Genomic DNA, 23,727 nt, shown 5'->3' with positions numbered 1-23,727 from the left:
CGTGTCCCTTGCATTGGCAGGCGGATTCTTAACCACTGCACCACCAGGGAAGTCCCAAGAAATCCTTATCTTGTGTATTATTCACAGCAAAGTTAACATTCTACCTTGCATTATAAAGTTGGGATACAGTATAAAATAAATAAGCTACAGGATGTATTGTACAGCAAAGGAAATATAGCCAATAGTTTTTAGTAACTATAAATTTTTAATAACATTAAAAATTTTAACTATGTTGTACACCTGAAACTTACATAATATTGTAAATCAACTATACCTCAATAAAAAATAAAATAAAATGCAAAAAAAAATTTTAATAAAAAATAAAGTTGGGGTACACATCAATGTACCTACCCTTCCTCCCTCCCTTTAGTGAGATAAGCACTTGAAAGTTACCTTGGTCATCTTTATCCATTGACCATGAAAGAGATCCCCCACCCCTACCCCGGCAATCACACATCCACAAAAGCAGGTGTGCAGAGAACTATAAGACAGTCAGGGTAACTGGCTTCAAAGATGAGTAGGTCAATTATCTTGGAAAGATAGTGTAATTAGGACTTTTGTGTTTGGGAGTTGAAAATAAAAAGTTTCCTGACTTGTTGAGTTATGGATCACCCTTGTGAGAGAAAAGGCTCTGGGTCACAAATGGTGAACATTTCAACCCACATTGACTAAGGTGGCCAAACATCCTGTTACCAAGTCCAAGCTCATACTGCTTGCTGTGTGACAGGCCCACAGATCAAGAGACGAGTCATTGGAGCAAGGATTAGCGACTTTATTTGAAAGCTGGCAGACCGAGAAGACGGTGGACTCGTGTTCCAAAGAACCATCTTGCCTGAGTCAGAATTCAGGGTTCTTTTATACTAAAAGGGAAGGGAGTAAAGTCAAACATTTTCTGGTTCTGGTCAGCCTCCAGAGGGTATGTGTTCATTTCTTCCTGCTTGCAGTCATTCACAGGTGGGCCTGGTCAGGATGATTCCTGTGAGCTAAACAAAGGTATTTTAGCTTAATGCTTATTACCTGGAAGGCAGGGTTCCCAGAGATGGGCCGTTTTGTATAATTTAAGCTTATAGGCAGCACCCCTTTAGTGATTAACTTGTAATAGAATGAAGGTTCTTCCCTATTACAGTCCCAGATGGTCTGAGACAGGGGATCGTTTCCTAGAACAAGAAACTTTCATTGTTAAAACCAGGAAAGTCCCAGGCAAACCAGGACAAGTCGATCATCCTAACTGACACAATGCTCTTGTGGTGCCTGGTCTATGAGGTAATGGGTCTGAGAAAAACGAGCACCAATGAAACCCCTTTGAAAATCAACCTTAGATGAGCTTATCACTGAATGAAAAGGACCATCCTCCCTCAAGGTTCTATCATGGCCTGTGCTGAGATCAGGGTCAGAAGGGTACCAGTATCTTCTGTCAGTAGAGTTAGACCAGTGGTCAGTAGCATCACTGTGAAACAATAGGAACAGTAAACTGGTCCACTTTAGGGACTGCCCACTTGGATATTGTATTAGTTAACACCAGCTGTTTCCTTAGTCAGTCGTTCTCAAACTTCAGCGTGCATCAGGATCAACTGGAGGCTGGCTGGGCCCCATCTCCGGAGTTCTGATCTGGGTAAGAGACTGAAAATTTGGATTTCTAACAAGTTGCCAGGTGATACTGATGCTGCTGGTCTGGGGCCATATTTTGAGAGCCGCTTAATCTTAATATAAGGTGAGTCGGCAAAATCTAGTTTAGCATAATCTTCATTCACCCAACAGTCCAAAGTGTGTGTTTCTGCTTAGGTGGTTCTCTTAGGCAGCTCTCCTCTGAATGGTGACTCAAGTACCCAAGTTCCTCCGTGTGGTTCTGCCGCCTTCAATATTGTGTTCCCAAGGTTGCTCTGGGGATCATTACCTTCCAGTGATCAGAAGTCGGGGATAGGAGACAAGCATGAAGGATCACTCCTGGGAAGCTTTTTGTTTGTTTGTTTTTTGTTTGTTTTTGGCCATGCTGCATGTCTGGCGGGATCTTAGTTCCCCGACCAGGGATTGAACCTGGGCCCTGGCGGTGAAAGCACCGAGCTCTAGCCACTGGACCGCCAGGGAATTCCCCAATCCTGGGAAGTTTTTATGGACCCGGCCTAGAAGTTACTATATTTTTCAGACAAATGGGCACACCTAACTGCAAGAAAGACTAGGAACTGTTGTCAAACTATGTGCCCAGGAAGAAGAGAACATGGGTTTGGTCTCTGCCACAGTCTTCTCTCCTGGCCATCAAATATCCATTTCATCCCTTTTTACCATATACAGAACACAATCCTCTTTCTGCACCAAGGGAAACAACTCAAAGTCTCTTCCAGTCATTACATCAAGCTCAAAATCCAGGATCTCTGGGTGACACAGTATTTTCCACTAGGTCTGGGTATAGCTCCTCGTGGTCTGATGACTTTAGAATTAGGAAAACAAGTTTTTTGTAAATTGTCCTCTCCCATCCCCTACATTCAATGACAGAGCTAGGACATACTATCCACAGTAAAACAAACAAACCAACCAACCCCCATTCAGGAACAAGAAGAACAGGAGGTAACACACAGTTGCCAGTCCTTTGCAATTGTGAAAACCAGCTGCGCAGGCACTGTGAAGACCTCTGTCTTGGGGTGGAAGAATTTCCTTGATTAGACCATGGTCCTGCTCTTTGGGAAGAATTTCTGTTCCCAATTTTCTCTGCAGTCCCTGGCTCCCTCTTCTAAGAGGCTCTTCCTTTTCCATTATCCTTCATGGCCACATCTGAAGCCAACGTCAGAGAGTGCATCATCTTTGGGGGCTTTCACAGTGTGCTCCCTGCCCACGCAGATGTGGAGGCTTGAGAGCTGTTTTAAAATTTCCTGGATAGGCAAAAGCTTTATAGACTAGGCTTGTGGGTTCTTTATCAATACAATTCCAAGTTCCAGAACTTGGCTCTTCTGATCTATTTGCTTTGAGACTCAGGTGCCAGTAACTACTCCCAAAGTTATTTACTAGACCTAGGGTTGCCAGATAAAATACTGGGTATCCTGTATTTTTATTTGCTACATCTAGATCCATTTCTCAGGGTCATCTTAATTCTTTGCTTCTTTACCTCATGATTTGCTCTTTCACCTAAAAAGTGGTTACCTTAAGGGCTGGCAGAGAAAAAAACATCCGTAATTGCCTAATTGCCGCACAGCTGTCATTTTGTTTACTTAGTAGTCTTGCTGAGCCTTTTTCTCTCAAGGCTTTTTTTTTATCTTATCCCTTAATATTTGGAATCCAGAAGCCATAGGATTTCCCAGCCCTATAAAGCTCATGATCTCTGGGTTTTCCTCATCCTCTTTGATCTCTGCCTGAATTGAGTCCAGCTCAATTCTAGCCTACACTCATCTCTTTCAAGAATAACTTGCTGAGAGCAGAAAGTTAAAACTCAAATACACTAGTATTCAAACTCTTCCCAACCACTTCCCTAGAGCAGGGATTCTTGACCTAAGAATTTGTAACTTGGATGGTGTATTAAATCAAGTTGTCTGGAAGCAGACACTGAAATGAGGATTCATGTGCAAGCGATTTATTAAGGATTAACCAGGAATGAGGGAAAAACAGAATAATGATAGGATGCAATTTTAGGCAAAGTTCCAACCTCAGCTTGATCCAACAGGGGAACTCTGGAGCATATGTTATACCTCAAAGCAAAGAAGCTGGGTTGTCATACATCCTCACCAGTCACTTACTGGCCATGGCTGCCCTCTGGACTTAAGCACCCATGCATTTCCAAATTTCTACATCTGTAGACAAAGGGCTCCCATAGCCCAAGGACAGTGCTCTGAAATGTCTCAGGTGAAAGCTGGTAAAGCAAAGGTAATAGAAACTGTGGGATTAGCAGGTGGAACCCCTACAAAGGATCTGAGGAGATCAGGCAGAGAACCAACAGTGTTCTCCAACCAACATGGGAAACAAATTATGTCTTTATTTTCACTAACCCCAACTGAAAGTTAATATTTCCTTTATTTAGTTATGAATGTAGGCAACAAATCACAGTAGTATTAGCAGCTCCTGTGAATTATGTCCCAGGTATATTCATATAATATTATAGTTGTTGTATACATGTTGTAACATACCTCAAGATACTGTTTACACTCATATAATCATTACTACTTTGAAATTATGATAGTCCCAAGATTTGCAGTTGGCAGGCTGGAGACCCAGGAGAGCTGATGGTATAGTTCTAGTCTGAGTCTGGAGGCCTGAGACCCAGGAGAGCCAATGATGTAAGTTTTAGTCCAAGTCTGAGCCTCAAGACAGAATACCAGTGTCCCAGCTTGAAGACAGTCAGGCAGAGAGCGAATGAATTCTCCCTTACTCAGCATTTTTATTCTATTCAGGCCTGCAATGGATTGGATGAGGCCCACCTACATTGGGGAGGGCAATCTGCTTTGCTTGTCTACTAATTCAAATACTAATCTCATCCAGAAACACACTCACAGACACACCAGGAATGTTTGACCAAATACTTGGGCACCTAGTGCCCAGTCAAGTTAACACATAAAATTAACTATCACACATTCCTAGATCTTGTTATTTAATGGATTAATAAAGATGCATATATGTTACTGTATCACATCTTTGCTTTTTTTTTTTGCAGTGCGCAGGCCTCTCACTGTTGTGTCCTCTCCCGTTGCAGAGCACAGGCTCCGGACGTGCAGGCCCAGCGGCCATGGCTCATGGGCCCAGGCGCTCCGAGGCATGTGGGATCCTCCCGGACCAGGGCACGAACCCGTGTCCCCTGCATCGGCAGGCAGACTCTCAACCACAGCGCCACCAGGGAAGCCCCAACATCTTTGCTTTTTAAAAGTATTTTCCTAAGCATTTGTCAGTACAGTTGGTTTTCTGGTACACATTTTATTTCATACATTTAAAAATATTACTTTGAAATGGGGTCTGTCAGCTTCACCAAACTGCCATAGGGGTACATGGTACCAAAACGAAAAAAGGAAAGGAAGGAAGGAAGGGAAAAAAGAAAGAGAAGAGATGAAAAGATTAACCTCTCTGCCCTAGAATTACAAATGCATTTAGGTACACAGTCATCCTTCTAAGTTATTTCAAGTGACGTCTTATCAAATCTTTTTTTAGCACATAATACGCATCTCCATTTTTCTAAGTTTGGATATCTGTTTCCTTACTTCCCACTGCTGATCCACTAAGCTAATGTCACAGATTCTAGGGTTTTGTATATGTTAGCTGCAGAGCTCTATGAATGAGATTTTGCCATTTTAAAAGAGACCACAGAGAAATCCATTCTCCTTTCTGCTATGTGAAGACACAGCAAAAAGATGGCCATCTATGAACAAGGAAGCAGGGCCTCACCAGGCACAGAATCTGCCAGCACCTTGATCTTGGACTTCCCAGCCTCCAGAGCTGTGAGCAATAAATTTCTGTTGTTTATAAGCCACTCGGTGTATGGTATTCTGTTACAGCAGCTGAACAGACTAAGATAACAGCACTCCATCCATTTCAAGATACAAATGTCCTGTATTGGTTAAGGTAAAACTATCTGCTATAATAAATTAATGCTCAATCTCAGTGGCTTAACAATAAAACTAACATTTAATGCAGTGTTCATGGGTCATGCACATGACTGTCCTGGGTGATTCTCCTGGGCATCTCCCACTCCAGTAATGATGTAGGTACCCAGAATCCCTCCATCTTGTGGCCCCATCATCTTTACCAGATGGATTCCCCATCCAGCTAGAAAGAAAAAGAGAAAGGAGGATTGTGCTTGAGAGGTTTTAATGGCTAGAACTCAGTGACATGACCCCACCTAACTGCAAGAGAAGCTGGGAAATATAGTAGAGCTGTATGTCCAGAGAGAAGAAATTGTTGGTGTAGGATTGCCAGATAAAATATAGGACACCTAGTTAAATTAAAATTTCAGATAAACAACAAACAATTTTTTTAGTATAAGTTATGTTCCATATAATATTTGGGCATCTTGTATGTTTACATGCTAAATCTAACAATCTTAGCTTTGGTGATCAGCTGACAGTCTTTGTCACAGGCAGGATGTCAGACTGAACTTTTGAACTGCTTAAGGCCTTGAGTTAATTGAAAATTCAGGGGGAGGAAAGGAACCTGAAGAGACAGCAATTCTAGACTTCCTGATAAGTGGATTTGGGACTAGTGCAATTTATTTGGGAAGATGAAAAGGTGGGACAGTATTTGTATCATGTGTTCATGGAGACAATGTTACATTACCAGGGGCCTTATCCAGGATATCTATGAATTCCCTTCTAGCACATACTTATAGTATGGACTAATTGAAACTCCCAAAGTGGGAAGTATTGAATATTTTTTAGACAATGGCTATGATGCTACAGACAGGCTAGGGCACATGGATGGATGAGATACTTAAAGTCCCTGCTAATGTGGTAGATAGAGACTAGAGTCTGTGGTGAGTCTGAGCTTGAAAGGATTCTAAACTATGCTTCAAAACCAGGCAGATATAGAGTGGTTGGCAGAATATGCAGGAGAGAGGACATGATGATATTTCTTCTTTGTGATCCCCATCCCTGGAGAGTTTTGTGTAATGTAGACATATAGAAGGTAGTTCATTAAGTTTCTAACTCAGACTCCAAAACTTTCTAAAAGATTTACAGCACTCTTCTTGAAGCAAGGACTGTGGCGTCTTGGTGTTCAAGAAAACACAAATTACCCCAAGCCTGGGTAAGCCATCAGAGACATGCCTAACGCGTTATGTTGCAATAGTCTGTGGGAAAGGGCATTCAGCCTGTGATAGAAGTAATGATTTCCAGAATCTGAGGGTATTATCTGGAATGACCTTTCCACCCCCGGGAAAGAAAGAAATAAAATTTTAGGACAAATTGCTGAAGTCCTACAAAAGCAGCAGATATTAGAAGGGGACTAGATATCAATATAGTGTTCCAGTGATGGTGCCCTAAAAGTTATTGATGACCCCGTGTAGAAAATATCTTTATAAATGTGGTGAAGTGTTTGTAGGTTCTTTTTTTTTTTGAATTTTATTTTATTTTATTTTATACAGCAGGTTCTTATTAGTTATCTATTTTATATGTAATAGTGTATATATGTCAATCCCAATCTCCCAAGTCATCCCACCACCATCACCCACCCCACCCCCAAGTGTTTGTAGGTTCTTAAAAGTATCTGGGGGACTTCCCTGGTGGTGCAGTGGTTAAAAATCCACCTGCCAATGCAAGGGCACGCGGGTTCGAGCCCTGGTCCGGGAAGATCTCACATGCCACGGAGCAACTAAGCCCGTGTGCTACAACTACTGAGCCCACGTGCTGCAACTACTGAAGCCCATGCGCCTAGAGCCCGTGCTCCACAACAAGAGAAGTCACTGCAACGAGAAGCCCTCAAGCAGCAACGAAGACCCAGCTCTGCCAAAAATAAAACCAAAAAAAAAAAAAGTATCTGGGTGAAACAGTTTTTTCCATTTTTAAAAATTATGATTATATATGTTAAAACTCACTCTTTACTAACACTGTACACTAGTACATTTCTGTGAGTTTTGAGTCATTTAACTACCACCAAAATCAAGATATGGAACAGTTCTTCTGTCTCCTAAAAAACTGCCCTCTTTGTAATCAACCTCTCCCCCAGCCCCTGCCAGTCCCTGGCATCCACTGATGTGTTTTCTGTCCCTATGACCTCTGCCTTTTCTAGAATATCATATAAATGGAATCATATAGTATGTAACTTTGTGAGTCTGTCTTGTTTTACTTAGGATAATGCTTTTGAGATCCATCCATGTTGTTGCATGTATTAGGATTTAGGACCTTAAGACTTAAACAAAAATTTTTTTGAGAATATAGAGAATCGTCAGATCTCTCTGGTCAAAAGTTTTAAGACTAGACTCAGAGAAAGGGGAAGCTCCAAATTCAAAACTATTAAGACATCATACACATTTAGGGGCTTTGCTCCAAAAACTTATCTCCAATGGATGCCATAGAGAAATCAAGTTATCAGAGACATTGCTTTTACGGTACGCGGGCCTCTCACCGCTGTGGCCCCTCCCGCCGCGGAGCACAGGCTCCGGACGCGCAGACCCAGAGGCCATGGCTCATGGGCCCAGCCGCTCCGCGGCATGTGGGATCCTCCCGGACCGGGGCACGAACCCACATCCCCTGCATCGGCAGGCGGACTCTCAACCACTGCGCCACCAGGGAAGCCCGAGACATTGCTTTTAATGAAGGGCAGAGACATAGGCTAAAGCTGTGAAACTGCCTCCAAGATTTCTAGAATTAAGGAGGTTAATTCTGAAAGAGGAAAAGAAGACTTAATCCTTTTCAAAGAGCCATCAAGACCCTCTCTAAGGTCCCTACAGTCGATTGGGAATGTTAGCAGCTCTGAGCTTTGTTTGGGAGTAATCATCAAAGACTCTTAAGCCCAGAAGGAACTGCCCAGCTATGTCCTTGCTTTTATTTGCTCGGGAAAAGATGGGTATTTATAGAAGGCTGCACAAAGGAGAACCATAAAAGCTAAGGAATGTTTTGGAGTTTTCAAGAAACAAAGGTGAACCCAGAGAAAAGAGGATCCCAAGGCTAATAGAAGCTCTTTCTCCTTTCATAGGTAGCAAAGGATCCAAGATGGAGAGAAGAGGCTGGAATGCCCACAAAACAACAGAAAATAGGCAGTATGGGGGCTGGCCACGTCCAAGCAAGACCATCGTCCACTTGGCTGCCTAAAAGGTAGTTACTGTCCATTCTTTGAATCCCATGGCAGGAACCAAGGAAAGTACAGGAAGGAGGGCCCATAAATACAAATAAAGAGCTATTTCTTCTCTTCTGTGGGGCCCAGGGACTTAGAAGATGGTCATAACTCTGAGGATGAAGGCTTGGCTGGAACTTCAGGCTAGAAAAACAATGTATCTTTTCGTTTGGAGCTAAATTTAGCAGTAATTTGCCCTGCTTCCAAAGAGGAAAAGAGAAAAATTAGCCAGAGCCTTGGGTCCATAAAGTAGCAAATACTTGAGCACATCCTGATTCTGGGTCCAGAACCAGATTATGGCCTATAAGGCAGCAGTGCATGTGGATAGAGGATATTGTTATGAACAAGTATCCTGCCAGTGCCTTGGCAGAAGCCAGAACAGAGGACCAGCCAGCACTCTGTAGAGGCCAGTTGCCATTTGCTATCAGCATTACATTTCATGATAGCAGCAAGAAATTCTGTGCACTGGTTACCCTGGATTCCCCAAGCGTCCTAGACTACAAGGATCCAGTATTCACACTCTGAGGAAAAACTAGGGCATGAGTAAACCCCAAGCCTGGGGACTAGGGAAGTGGAGTCTCTGATTACATATATTTTTATAAAACCATGTCATATAGAGCTTTGTACCCCTCACAATGCTTTTTAAAATTCCCCATTTAATTAAATCTTTATTGAGTACCTATTATGTACAAAGCACTGTTGAGGAAGGTCAAGTTCACATATTACTCCCCTTTACCTAGTAACTTGAAACACCATTTATATCAGTAATACACTTATGAAGAACTAATCACAATGATCTGTCCAACAAACCATTCCACAATTTCTTTAAGAATTATTCCAGGGAATTCCCTGGCTGTCCAGTGGTTAGGACTTGGCCCTTTCACTGCTATGGCCTGGGTTCGATCCCTGGTCAGGGAAATAAGACCCAGCAAGCCACAGGACCAGCCCCCCCCAAAAAAAGAATTATTCAAAAAAGATTTAATGAGATCCTATGTACTAAGTGGCAGGCATTGGACTAGGCTCAGGCTCAGAGGTAGAAAAGTGAACAGGTAGTCTTTTACCTCAAGTAATATGGTCTAATGGACATATAAATCATATAACCATTTTATTTATATTTACATATGTGAAATTTAGAGCCTTGATTGTAAGCATTGTAAACACTGGATTGGCTTTATAAAAGGGAAGAATGGGTATAGTAAGAATAATGAAATGTGTACGTTTAAAACCACACAGCATAGTGTCTGACACATAGTAGGTGCTCAGTAAATATTTATTCATTTGCCAAATGATTGTATTTAAAGGTATTCTGGTAAAAAAGATATTAGAGGGATGTGTGCTAGTTATTTATTTTTTTAAAAAAGGAAAGCACAGATTTCTACATGCTATGTTCTGTCTCTCACACTGAAGGGATTTACTTTATACTATCGCATTCTTGACCTGTAAAAAGGTTCTACACATCAGAAAGGGGAATTCTCATTTAGCTCTGTAATTATAGGGAAAATTTTTATAGAGGCAGTCCAGCCATACTGTTATAAAGAATTGGGCTGCTAGTTAAGGGTCTATGTGGTAAGATTGTTTTGAGAACTGTCTGTTCCAAAATACTCTGACCACAGATTTGCAAGCATCCTTGGAATCATTCCAGAAGAATCTTGACTTTGGGTAAGACTCTATTTCAAAAAGTTCCCAGAGTATAATTCTATTAGAGAACACATTGATAAGTCCATACCTGTTAAAACATTAGCAGTGATTAGTTCATTGGATCGATTTACAGGACAATTAAATATCTCTGACAGGTGAGTTTTGCTGTATATAAATTAAATCTCATTAAAACAGACAAAATTTCAACATAGAGAAATGACATCCGGACTTTTAGAGACATTCAGAAAATTATTAAGTACATTTTCTTGAGCTAGGAAAAGAAAGAGCAATCTTAAGACAATAAATACCAATATTACTCTGGGTTTATCTAATGCCTTTCCTCTGAGAAATGAATGTACATATTTCTTATTTTTATTATTCTGATTCATCAGCCTCTAAAGTAATCTATTTAAAAACATGTTGTTTAAACATAAGTCCTGAAGACATTATAAATTAACATCCAGAAGTATTCCAAATAAAATTCCACTGAATGGGGCACTAGAAAGAAAGTCCTGCTGGCATAACATAAATTCAGTTCTCTTGTATTTGAAGAACTCCTCTAAAAAGGTTTTCAGAGACATTGAATCCAAAATTTTGCATTCACCTTTTAGGCTAACTATAGTGAACTCTGTGCTTTATTACCTAATGACTTAACCTGCGGGCACCAGAACCATAATGCCAGAATAGTCTGTTCTCTACCAAGTGAGATTTCAGGGGTTCTGAAAACCTTCTCCACTAAAACAATGCTTTCTTGTCCTCTACCAATGTCAGTAACAGATAAGATTGGAGACCTCACATTTTTGTCACTCTTACGTAGAGTAGCACAGAGGTATAAGATCCAAATTGTTTTAGAAAATGCAATAAGTTTAGTTAAAACTCACATTAGAGGGCTTCCCTGGTGGCGCAGTGGTTGAGAGTCCGCCTGCCAATGCAGGGGACACGGGTTCGTGCCCCGGTCCGGGAAGATCCCATGTGCCGCAGAGTGGCTGGGCCCATGAGCCATGGCCATTGAGCCTGCACGTCCAGAGACTGTGCTCCACAACGGGAGAGGCCACAACAGTGAGAGGCCCACGTACCGCAAAAAAAATAAAAAACATAACAAAAAAACTCACATTAGTGTATGAAAGTCTGATATCATAATACATTTTTGACAAGGGGGAAGGTGGAGCCCTGTAACATATCAGTCTGTGACTTTCCTGGTGAGAAATTTCACTGCTTTACAATCTCCATTGTGAAGTAGTACATACTAACCTTTATTTGTTTAATATTTACTTTCCAACTGCTTCAAGGTGTGTCCTAACCAAGTAGGCTAAGCTGACAGGTGGGGTAACATCAGAGGTCAGGACCCACATGTATGTCTCATTTGACTCTAACGTCTACTTCGCATCTGCCTTTAGCTATCCAAATTCAGACATGGAAATATGTGTATAGTAGGTGGAGGAATTTCAGAAGAAAACCAGGCTTCCTTTCAGGATAAGAGAGGAGATTTTACCGTTTTATCAAAAGGAGGGCTCTTGACACGGGGAGTGGGAAGGGTAAGCTGGGACGAAGTGAGAGAGTAGCATTGACATATATACACTACCAAATGTAAAATAGGTAGTTAGTGGGAAGCAGCTGCATAGCACAGGGAGATCAACTCAGTGCTTTGTGACCACCTAGAGGGGTGGGATAGGGAGGGTGGGAGGGAGGTGCAGGAGGGAAGGGATATGGGGATATATGTATACATACAGCTGATTCGCTTTGTTATAAAGCAGAAACTAACACAACATTGTAAAGCAATTATACTCCAATAAAGATGTTAAAAAAAAAAAGGAGGGCTCTTGGTGACACCTGGAATATGTTCAGAAAATAAATGGGTTTATCTTGGTGTTGATCTCATTTATAATAAATTGCATAGGTCTCCTAGAAATTTTTTTAAAATGGAGCTCGTGACACAAGGATTTATAAGGAAGAAAGAATGAAAGAAAGAAAGAAAAGAAAAGTTTCAAAAAATTGGAAATTTTTCAAAAGTAATTGAACCATTAAGTACAAGATCATTAAGCACAAAAATGCTTCTATATAGGACCTCCCTGATGGTCTAGTGGTTAAGACTCTGCGCTCCCAATGCAGGGGGCATGGGTTCGATCCCTGCTTGGGGAACTAAGATTCCCACATGCTGTGTGGCCTAAAAAAAAAACAAAAACAAAAAACACTTATATACATTAAAAAAAAATACTTACATTAAAATGTGAAAACTGTTGGGAAATGTTAACCTGGGTTTTTTAACTTGTACATAGTATTATAGAAAGCCCTTGGTTAAAAGTCAACAGTCATGGTAGTCAAGTCCACACTATTATATTAACTACCTGAACGAAGTTGAGAAATCCATTTAAACCTGCTTGTTTTCAGTTTCTGCATCCATAGGATAAAAAGGCTCGGTGATCTCTGACCCATTTAAGCACTATTATTCTGTATTGTCAGTCACTGGTCATAATTTTAGCTCTAAATCCTATCTTGAAATCTTACATATTTATTAGAAGACATTTCCTACAGTTTCAACTAGCATGTGCATTTACCAAACTAACTTCTTGAATTTCACAACTGCATAAGCAAATTGAGAAAAAACAGTGAATCTTTACTGATATATACAGGCGTCATACTATCTTTCTATAAAAAATAAGGACTAGACTTGCTATTTTTATTAGGATCAGGTTTCCTCAGACTGGCCCAAGGCAAAGCTATGAAACTATGAGGTTCATTATAAATAGCCTCTCGCCTCTTCACTTCCTCCTATTTGCTAATATGGCCTTTGGCAGAACCCCAAGTGCCCCTGCTTTCACAGAACTCTGCAGGTGCCCAATACCCACCTTTCTTCCTAAACTCTTCATGTTCCACCTTTATGCTCACCCTTTAATACAGTGACTCATTACTAAATTCTTTATGACTTACCCACAATAATCAAAGTTCATTCTTAAAGTTCCTAACTCAGTGGGTATAATGAGGAAAACTATCTGATTAAACAAGTTAATGTTAAGTAGTGAATATATCTGCACCTTGTTTCAGAAAGTATAATTGGTGGACTTTCATACTCAGCAGCAAAGTAAAAGAATTTTAGGGAGTGGAGGGAAATTTGGGCAAGTACAGGTGCCAGAAAGGGCCTTTCTGCTTTACAGCCTTGTTACCCCAGGTATGGTACTAGGACCAGCAGCAATGGAATCACCTGGGGGCTTATTAGAAATTCAGAATCCTAGGCCCTCCCAGCCCTACTAGTCAAAATCTGCAATTTTTACAGGATAGGAGGAGGAGGTGGTAGTTTCTTTACACATTAAAGTTTGATAAGCTTTCGTTTACAGTATTTCACATAGGTGGACACTTCCCCTCTCTGGTTTAAGGTCAGCTAACTCTTGCTTATGAGAATCTGTATTCAAATGAAGACCCATTTTTGCTTCTAAGCAGCCTTCTTTCTGATTTTTGACCCACCCATACAGACTCCATTGTAATTTAATACATTTGGAGAGGAGGAGGCATTACAAAAAGCTCTCATTTAACACAGTATTGAAGGGAAGTAGAGCAACTGGAAATTAGAAAACTATGTAGGATACACAGGTACAATAGTGAAGGTAGAAGCTAACGTTTGATAAAAGATTTCAACCCACATGACAATCAAAAGAAAGTACTCACGAAAATGGAATCACTGCACAATTGTTAGGACTGCTATTGGTAAGAGTGGTGAAGGGGGTTAGTTTGTATATATGTAAAAGGTATTAATGAAGGTAGCCAATCCAATCCAACTAATTCTACAGGGTTCTTTTCAATTTCCATCTCCTGTCCTCCACAAGGCCTTCTCTGCCTCCGCCTATAACACTGCCTTTATTAAGGTAAGCAGCTGGCCTATTTGCCCAGGACTATCTTGCATTTCTCTCTGAAGGTTCTGTGTCCCAGGAAGCCCTTCAGTCCCCAGCAAACCAGGATCATTGGTCACCCTCCCCCCAGCCCACGTTGGAAGTACTACTCCCTACTTTGAACCTGTTTAGCTGTCTGAACTCTCACCATTAATTTAGCACTTCTTTTGCTTTATGTGGTAATTATTTGCATACAAGAAATGTTTCCCAGATAAACGTTTCCTTATAAACTACTTAAGGATAGAACTTGTCTTTAATGATTTCTTTTACTCCATACAGTGTGAAACCAGTGTCAGCCACACATGAACCAGTTAGCTGTGTTGATGGAAATAATCAATAAACAATCTATAGTAGGAATAGAAAAGAGTTTTATTTGAGCCAAATTGAAGACTATAGCCCCAGAGACAGCTTCTCAGATAACTGTGAGGAACTGCTTTGGAGAAGCATGGTTTTCACACGGTTTTATATATTGTTGGAACAAAGAACATCAAACAAGTCAGGGATACATTCCTGCAACGTTTCAAAAAAAAGAGATCACCCTGTTCACAATGAGTTGGTATCACCTTGGTGTCTGGGAAGGGAGTCATACCATTGAAGGAATACCAGCATTGGCATTCAAGGAGGGGAGCCATTTAATCTTATTTTATTTTATTTTATTTTACTTTATGGCCATGCCACGTGTCTTGTGGGATCTTAGTTTCCCGGTCAGGGATTGAACCCAGGCCCTCAGCAGTGAAAGCATAGAGTACTAACCACTGGACCACCAGGGAATTCCCTAATCTTTATTTTTAACATGGACATTCTTTACTTCTGGTCAGTGCATATTTTTCTTTAATAATTTAAGCAGATATATTAACACAACATTGTAAATCAACTACACTTCAATAAAAAAAAATAAAATAAAGCAGATGTATAATGTATGTTTGGTAAGCTAAAACCAGGCTGTTTTAGTTAGTACAAAATTCAAGTTAACTCACATTTAAGCCAGAATGACTTCCCCATACCTCAGTATGTGAAAATTTCTTTCATCACTTCCCCCTTTAGATTGTAAATCTTTCAACAGAAAGCATTGATGATCAAAATATTTGTCCCTTGATGCCAGAGTGATTGCTGCTTGCCCTGGGTCCATCATGTCCCTCAGGGCTAGGCCTCTTTTTTTTTGTTTGTTTATATGTGTATAGAGATTTACTAGTTATCCACATTGAGGGTAAACTAATCAGATATAGTGAACAAGCACACAGGTATGCGAATGGGAAAATATTTTAGAGACTGTACACTTTAGCAATTGCATTGAATGGTCACACAAACATTGTACACATGCTTTTAGCAGTAGGCTTAAAGCAAGCAGTGATACATGTCATGATAGCTAGGAAAAGAATACTAATACATACTGTGACAATGATAATCGTCTGTAAAGCAAAACAGAAAAAAATTGTCTATTCCTGAGGGGAGTCTACTGAACAGATCATTTAAAGGGTTAGTTTTTCTTACATCTTGTAACCATTTTGCTTTTGGGGAAATTTTTTCTGGGTGTGTCAACTTCTCCAGAGGTATTGATATGTGTAACAAGTAGTATGAGTAATAGCACAAATACCTCCTTGTTTAGCCCGTAGAAAATCTAAGGCAGGGACTTCCCTGGTGGCGCAGGGGTTAAGAATCTACCTGCCAATGCAGGGGACATGGGTTCAGCCCTGGTCCAGGAAGATCTCACAGGCTGCGGAGCAACTACGTCTGTGTGCCACAACTACTGAGCCCGCGCACCATAACTACTGAAGCCCGCACGCTTAGAGCCTGTGCTCCACAACAATGAGAAGTCCATGCACGGCTACAAAGAGTAGTCCCCACTCGCCGCAGCTAGAAAAAGCCCACATGCAACAACGAAGACCCAACACAGCCAAAAATAAATTAATTAATTTAGAAAAAAAAGAAAGAAAATCTAAGGCTACCCTGTTATCTAATATTACTTGGGCTAAGGAATTTAGGGGTGTCTATTGTGCTAAAATGCTTTTTACAGTCTTTTGGCTATTTGACCAATAGTGGCTGATAGATTTCTGATCATCTCTTTGTTTGCATATACTCTTGCATTAGGAACCAGGATTCCCAAAAGATTTTGCCACCAGGTATCTTGGTTTCTTGCTAACATGAATCTTTTGACTCTGTAATGAAGAAAGGAAGGAAGTTCATCTGTTTCCTTATGTACAGAAAATGGGGTAACATAATGTCCTTATAAATATAAATCTTCTATTTACCAGTTATTAAGACGTTTATATGCCCATCCTTGGGAAAGTGGATCAGTTCCAGTACCACATATGAAGACAAAACCTGGGGGAGCACAAGTGATCCCTCCCAGAGTGCTCTCATTGATAGCCTTATTAACTGGAAGTTTTGTCAACACAATATTAAACTATGGGTCATTTCTCTTGCAGGCTTTCCAAAAGTCATCTGCATGGTATTTAACATATGGGAGTTGCTGGCATAATTTATTTGCATTTTTCTCTTTAAGACATTTTTCAATAGAGTAAGAGACAGAGTGAAGGGATCCTGGGGTAAGTTGTGCTCAGTCTCTGAGGACTGAGGATAGTATGTGAGGATACTAGATGGACACACTAATGTGTCCATCTAGTATGTTGAAGAATTTGAACGTGAAAGGTTAGGCCAGAGGGGGGTTGGTCTAGGGGGATGGCAATATTAAGTACATCTGAAAGTCAGTGATAGGTATTAAGAGGGGCCTATATTGGTCTTATGTTGACTGAGGAATTTGATGATAGATCCAACAATTGGTTACATTGCCCCAGAAGTATACTTTGTGATAAATTTACTAAGAATTTTTTTTGCCATCCTGAATACAGGGTCAAAAGTATAGCTAGAGGGCTTCCCTGGTGGCGCAGTGGTTGAGCATCCGCCTGCCGATGCTGGGGACACGGGTTCGTGCCCCGGTCCGGGAAGATCCCGCGTGCCGCGGAGTGGCTGGGCCGCTGAGCCTGCGCGTCCGGAGCCTGTGCTCCGCAACAGGAGAGGCCGCAGCAGTGAGAGGCCCGCGTACCGCAAAAAAAAAAAAAACAAAAAACAAAAAACAAACAAAAAAAAAAGTATAGCTAGAAGTAAAACAATAACTTTAGATTTTGATAGGGTGACAAACATTTGGTAAGCTTTCAACTGAACTAGTAGAATGGGTCTCACAGTCCTGGTCTGGGTTCTTGGGTAAGCTGTTTACTACTGCTGTTATCTTTTTCTTATCCTGGTGTGAGTGTTGTTGGAGGTCAGCAGTTCTTTCCGTAGACCAGTCCAGTGCAGAGGCCCTTCTTAAGTAGAAAATATAAATTAAAGAGTCAATGCCCTTCGGTTTTATTGTGCATATGCTACTATACCTGATAAGGGCACTTTCATCTAGGTTGGAGAGAGAGTCCTTTAATTGATGTCTTTCTCCAGTATGTATAATCCCCTGGTTGTGGGTCATGGGGCAACTGATCTTCATCCAAAGATACATTACTGTGATCAGCTTCAGAAACAAGCTTAGAATATCCTTTTAATAATTCAATTAAATTTTATTATAATGTAACATAGTAACAAGAAGCCAACTAGGGAGTAGAAGGCAGAAAATACCAAACCTCAAAGATAGTAACACTAAAACTTAATATCCATAAAGGTATATTGTTGAAACATAATTTTTTATCTTTAAACTTATCCTATTTCTATCAAATATAGTTAAATTAAAACCAGTTTGTTTGCTAAATAAGTCTGGTTTCAGTAAATTTGGCCTGATTATTTACATAAGTATAATTGATCGTATAGGCTCTTTTAAATTTTGCTTTGCTGGAACTTTTCATAAGGAATCTCAAACTGAACTTTTAAAAGACCTCTCAAGGCCAGGAGAGCCATGCCAAGGACTTGTCATCAGATCTCATCTGCAATAGCTACAGATTTAGGTGGATATCTCTCTTCTTGAGGTCCAAAATATCTTGAGGTTACTGCACCTGCCAGGAAGTGGCCTTCCTTCCTTCCTGGAAAGCTCCTGCTGGGAACCTAAGAGTTTCCAAATTCTGGAGGGATCAGGTAGAGATAAAAGGTAAATGCTTCAATTCTCTTAACAAGGGTATAATTTACTAAATTGCTGTAAGTCATAATTAGCTTAAGGCGAAAATTTCCCTTGCATCTGGACAACAAAGATTAAAAGCTAGTAATATTTCAGACAAAAAGTTGTAAAATTATAATCATATTTATCAGTTCATTCAAAGCCATGTAATTAATTTTTGTTCTACTTGAGCCTAGTTTTTTCCATTAGTTCTGTCCACACTGCCTGATGATTGAGGGTGATAGTATTGACAGTGATAATTTCAAGAAGTTTGTGAGGTTTTTGTTGATTTGCCCAGTAAGTGGGTGCCTTGATCACTGGAGACTGTAGAACTATACCCCAAGTGGAAAACACATTTTCTAAGTTTCTTTTTCATGGTGAGGGCATCAGCTTGCAGCAAGGGGAGGCTTTAACCTTCAAACAAAAAGATGGGGTTGGCCAGGGAGCCAAGAAGCGCCAAGCTGTTCTGGGTTTCCCATAGCCCTGACTGTTTATAATTCACAGCTATTGTTTACCCATCTTAATTTCTCTGATCTAGGAGCAGACTCTTGCCATGTTACCAGGACATCAGGATGGCAAAAGTCTGACAATGAGGGGTAAATTTTTGCAGAAACAGAATGGACTTTAATCTACATGTGCCATAATCTTTACAGATTCTGTTGGTGTTGTCTTTGTTTTTTTTTGTTTTTTTAAAATATTTATTTATTTATTTGGCTGCACCAGGGCTTAGCTGTGGCATGCAGTATCTTCATTTCTGCCTGTGGGATCTTCGTTGCAGCACGTGGGATCTAGTTCCCTGACCCAGGCCCCCTGCATTGGGAGCGTGGAATCTTAACCACTGGACCACCAGGGAAGTCCCTGTCTTTGTTGTTTTTGTATGAAAGTCACCTAGGGTATTTCCCTAATACTCAGGTTCAGTCCCTTTCATGTGAGCCTAAATTTTGATGACAAATAACATTTTATGTTAGGACATATAAGATTTATATGAATTTCATATAATTTCTCAAATACTTATATATAAACACAACATAAAGAAGGCTTAATGTTACCTTTTATTTGACAATGCTTCCCATGTAATTTAATATACAAAATAAGCCTAATTAGTTTAATATCTCTCTTTGAGGTGCTTCAGGACAAAATCACTTTCTTTTCCCTTAACAAAATGCATTTCCATTCTTCTTATCTCCTTTTACTGAAAACACACATCTTATTTTCCTTGTATACTGAAATGCTTCCCTTATTACTTCTAGTAGCTTTAATTACACCTATGTTATAATTTTTAACCCTTAAAAAACCTTAATCTCTTGAGAAGCAGGCTATTGTAAACTGTCATATCAGCACTTTCTGATTGGTAAATCTGTGAACACATTTTATAACCTCTAGAAACGTACATTTTCTTATAACATTCTTCCCTCAATGTGGTATAAGACATAGGTCTAATAAATCCAAATATCTTTAGTTTTTCTTTAGTAAGAAAAGTAGGTAAACATAGACTTGCTTAGCAATTAATGTTTCAGTATTTTATCTTAATGAGAAATGATCTGGATATTCAATGAATTCTCATCATTCAATTTAACTTAGCAAAACTCTGAAGTTTCAAGTTACCAAAAATTGGAGAAACTATTTTTAGGTAGACAGGCCATAAAATATAATCATTATTTTTTTAAAATTGAAGTATAGTTGATATACAACATTATATGTTATGGGTGTACAGTATAGTGATTCACAATTTTTAAAGTTTATACTCCTAGACCCTCTGCCTAGGATCTTTCCCTAGGTCCTCTTCACCTAGGAAATGTAACAGTACCCCTTTAAGACTCCAAGTCTTAAGATAACAGCTCAAATAAAAGTCATAGACTGTCACTTAATACAAGGAGATCTAGATATCAGGAAAAACTCACCAACGCACCTGAAGGGTTCTGTGAAGCCAGGGGGGCTCAAGGGGCTGTGCTTGGTACCAAGGCGCTGGTCCAGTATAGACTCCAGGTAACCTCAGATGGGTTTTTCTGATATCCTGCCAACTATGCCAAGCAATGTTGATGGAAATAATCAATAAACAATCTGTAATAAGAATAGAAAAGAGTTTTATTTGAGCCAAACTGAGGACTATAGCTAAGGAGACAGCCTCTCAGATAACTCTGAGGAATTGTTGCAGAGAAGCATGGTTTTCAGCAGTATTATAAGAACAAAGAACGTCAAACAAGGGATACATTCTTTCAAAGCTTCAAAAAACCAGATCACCATGTACACAGTGAGTCAGTGTGGCCTTGGTACCTAGGAAGGGAGTCTTTATCATTGAAAGAATACCAGTATTGGTGTCCCAGGAAGGGAGGCATTTAATCGTTATTTTTAACATGCGCATTCTTTACTTATGGTCAATGCACCCTTTTCTTTAATAATTAAAGCAGATGTACAACGTATGTTTGATAGGCCACAAACAGGCTGTTTTAGTTAGCATAAAATTCAAGTTAATTTGTGTATAAGCTAGAATTATTTCCCCATACCTTAGTATGTAAAAATTTCTTCCATCAATAGTTTGAATGAAAGAACCTATTTGAAAAATATATATATATTGTTAGTTGGAAGTATGTCTGTCATGGAATTTCAACCTATTGAATCAAAAAGTGATAATTTGGAAATCCAAATATTCCTATCTTTGCATTTAAGACTTTTAATGTGACTGCAACTTAACTTTTCAATCTAATCTTTCCCTCCTACACTGTGTTCCTGAAACCATAGTTGATGTGAGAATGTCCAGAGGGTAAAAAGTCACAGAATGAACAAGGTACATTTTCCCAGAGACTAGTGTTTACTTAAAGACTTTTTCTTAGAGATGGGGGTGGATGGGGAATGTGAACTTCTGCACAGATATGCTTGTCAGATTTTTCATTTCGGGCATTATGGAGGATTAGGTGTCTAGAGAAACTCTCCTGGTATAGGACACCTAAAAATGTATATATATACATATATATATATAATCAAATGTTGGTGTTTGCTCTGGAGGCATCTGTCTACATGGATGGCCTAAAGCTTGAGTTCTAACAGGTGCAGTGAGCAGGAGAGAAAACTAAAGGCTTGTTCCCTTATGGTGGAAGATTGAATGGAAATCCCTACATGGATCTGAGAACCCCAAGGAGATACAGTACTTTACTTCAGCTTATAAACAAGAAAATACCACACAGAAGGATTTATCAGTGACTCTTGTCTGTCTCAACTTAAGTTTTGTTGGAGGAAAAACATGACTTTGGCAAAATTTCTGAACTATGCAAAAAACAAACAAAAGATTCCAACTAAAAATGTAGTTTAAAGTGGGCTTGGATGGCTACTTCTCCACCTGGCAGAAGTACCTTGCAGAGCAAATTCAAATACTCTCTGGTTAAATGCACTTTAAACCTAGGCCTCAGAGACACCCCAAGGAATATGAGCATGTGTATGGTAACTCTCTGTTTAACTTTTTGAGAAACCACCGAACTGTTTTCCAAGGGGGCTACACCATTTTACCTCCCTACCAACAATATAGGAGGGTTCTAATTTCTCTGCAGCCTGGCCAACACTTGTTACTATTTGTCTTTTTTATTATAGCTGCCCTAGTGGGTATGAAATAGTATCTCACTGTGGTTTTTTGTTTCTTTTTAATTAATTAATTTTATTTTATTTATTTTTGGCTGCGTTGAGTCTTCGTTGCTGCACACGGGCTTTCTCTAGTTGTGGTGAGCAGGGGCTACTCTTCATTGCAGTGCGTGGGCTTCTCATTGAGGTCGCTTCTCTTGTTGCAGAGCACAGGCTCTAGGTGTGCTGGCTTCAGTAGTTCTGGCACACAGGCTCAGTAGTTGTGACTCACGGGCTCAAGAGCGCTTGCTCAGTAGTTGCTGCGCACAGGCTTAGTTGCTCTGTGGCATGTGGAATCTTCCTGGACCAGGACTTGAACTCATGTCCCCTGAATTGTCAGGCAGATTCTTTATCACTGCGCCACCAGGGAAGTCCCTCTCATTGTGGTTTTGATTAGCATTTCCATAATGACTGATGACATTGAGCATCTTTTCATGTGCTATTGGCTATTAGGTCTTTGGAGAAATGTCTATTCAATTTCTTAGCCCACTTTAAAATTGGGGTTTTTATCTTTTTATTGTTGAATTAAGAGTTCTTTATATATTTTCAATACAAGTACTTTCGACAAAGTATAATTTGTCTAATTTTTCTACTGTTGCTTGTACTTTGGGTGTCATACCTTAGAAATCACTGCCTAATGTAAAGTCACAGAGATTTAGGCCTATGTTGTATTTCTAAGAGTTTTATAGTTTTAGCTCTATTTTGAGGTTTTCTTTCTTTTTTGTACATGATCTGAGATAGATGTTTAACTTCATTCTTTTCCATCTGGCTGTCCAGTTGACTCAGCATCATTTGTTGAAAAAGACTATTCTTTCCCCATTTAAGTGACTTGCCACCCTTCTCAAAACCAATTTACCATAAATGTAGGGTTTGGTTTTTTTTCTGGACTCTCACTTCTATTCCATTGATCTATATGTCTAAACTTATACCATAATATGGTTTTCTGGTTTTTTTTTAATTGAGGAACAGTTGATTTACAATATTATTAACCTCAGGTGTACAACAGAGTGATTCACAATTTTATAATTATACTCTACCTATAGTTATTACAAAATATTGGCTATATTCCTTGTGCTGTATAATATATCCTTGTAGCTTATTTATTTTATACATAGTAGTCTGTACCTCTTAATCCACTACCCGTATCTTATCTCTACACCCTTCCCTCTCCCCACTGGTAACCACTAGTTTGTTCTCTATAACTGTGTCTGCTTATTTTTGTTATATTCATTCATTTATTTCTTAGATTAAGATACAGTATTTATCTTTCTCTCTCTGACTTATTTTACTAAGCATAATACCCTCCAAGTCCAGTCATATCGTTGCAAATGGCAAATTTTCATTCTTTTTTATGGCTGAAGAGTATTCCATTGAGCATATATATCACATCTCCTTTCTCCATTTTCTGTTGATGGACACTTAGGTTGCTCCCAAACCTTGGCTATTGCAAATAATGCTGCTATGACATTGGGGTACATGTATCTTTTCAAGTTAATGTTTTCATTCTCTTTGGATATATACCCAGGAGTGGAATTACTGGATCATAAAGTAGTTCTGTTTTTAGTTTTTTGAGGAACCTCCATATTATTTTCCCTAGTGGATGCACCAACTTACATTCCTACCAGCAGTGTACAAGTGTTCCCTTTTCTCCCCGTCCTCACCAACATTTGTCATTTGTGGTCTTTTTTTTTTTTTTTCTGTGATAACTGCCAGTTTTATTCCCCTGGCTAAGAGATCCAGAGGTAATTTGAGGTTTACATTTTTTTTAATAGTTCTTTCTTCAAGAATTTA

The sequence above is a fragment of the Leucopleurus acutus genome (genome assembly GCF_964270905.1).
Source record: "Leucopleurus acutus genome assembly, chromosome: 2".
In the NCBI taxonomy this organism is placed as follows: domain Eukaryota; kingdom Metazoa; phylum Chordata; class Mammalia; order Artiodactyla; family Delphinidae; genus Leucopleurus; species Leucopleurus acutus.
This window is presented reverse-complemented; position numbering follows the sequence as displayed.